Source organism: Bombus impatiens, unplaced genomic scaffold, assembly GCF_000188095.3.
Source record: "Bombus impatiens unplaced genomic scaffold, BIMP_2.2 scf_0479, whole genome shotgun sequence".
NCBI classification, from domain to species: Eukaryota; Metazoa; Arthropoda; class Insecta; order Hymenoptera; family Apidae; genus Bombus; species Bombus impatiens.
The window spans coordinates 12,257-13,194 of NT_176898.1; positions in this window are offsets into that span (position 1 = coordinate 12,257).

The following is a 938-nucleotide window of genomic DNA, read 5'->3' on the forward strand; positions in this document are numbered from 1 at the left end:
GGTCGGCTGTGGGGGATAAGCTGGCGAGGTATTTTTGGAAACAGTCGTTTTTATAATTTTTTATGGTTTTGGATAGCTTTCTAGTTGCGCTATTTAGTTTGCGTTTGTCTACCGAGGTTCTATGGGTCTGCCACATTCTTCTTAGTCTACGTTTTTCTGCTATTTTTTTTAGTATGTATTGGGGATATTCTTGTTTGCCGATAGACGTCTTTGTCGGTGTGGAGAGGCGGGTGGCGTTTATTATGCTCGTGTTTAAGTATTCCGTGGCTGCTTCGATTTCTTCCTTAGTTTTTAGGGAAATTAAGGCTGATGTTGAATGATTAAAGACTTCTTTAAGGAGCTGCCAGTTGGTGAGTTGCTTATAAATAAAGGCATTAGGTGGATTTCCGATAATTGTTGAGCTAATTGTTACTATAACGGAGGAATGGTCTGAAGAGTGTTCCGCCAAGTAGTTCATTTGGACATATCTTGGCGAGATATTTTTAGTTATAACGAAATCAAGTAAATCAGGTATTTTGTTGGTGTCAGTGGGTTCATATGTGGTGAGGTAATTGAGATTGTTGGTGTTTATGCTATTCAAGAGATTTTTGCCTCTTACTGTGGTAAGTCTGCTGCCCCATTGGGTATGTTTGGCGTTATAGTCTCCTCCAGCTATGAATCGTTTATCCAGAGCATCAAAGAAGTTATCAGTCTTCTTTAGAAATTGAGTGTCTAGGAGGACAATATACTGCTAAAGTGGTGATTGTACCATGGCAATTTTTTATCGCTATGTTTGTAGTTTGGAGGTAGTCCTTTTGGAACGATGGAAGCTCGTAATGCTTAATGCTTTGATAATAATTGCGGTGCCGCCGTGGGCCTTTCCGCCAGGATGTTGGGTATGGTATAAGTGATAACCGTTTATTTTCAGGTAATTTTTGTCGGTGAAGTGAGTTTCAGAT